This window comes from Cariama cristata, unplaced genomic scaffold (genome assembly GCF_000690535.1).
Source record: "Cariama cristata isolate BGI_N322 unplaced genomic scaffold, ASM69053v1 scaffold39330, whole genome shotgun sequence".
Classification (NCBI taxonomy): domain Eukaryota; kingdom Metazoa; phylum Chordata; class Aves; order Cariamiformes; family Cariamidae; genus Cariama; species Cariama cristata.
Window position 1 is genome coordinate 1 of NW_009597058.1, and position 204 is coordinate 204.

Genomic DNA, 204 nt, shown 5'->3' on the forward strand with positions numbered 1-204 from the left:
ACCTCAACCCAACACGCTGCTTGAGAGCCACGCGCCAGCTCCTCTGCGGGAGAGACACGTCTCTGCGGAGCTATCGGCCAATGGGCGAGGGAGGTGTCACGGGGCTTCGCAGTGCACTCTGGGGGATGTAGTCCGCGCCACGCTGCCCGTCGGGCGCGGCGGAGCCTGGGGCCTGCGCCGCCGCATCTTCCGGGCATTGTTTCC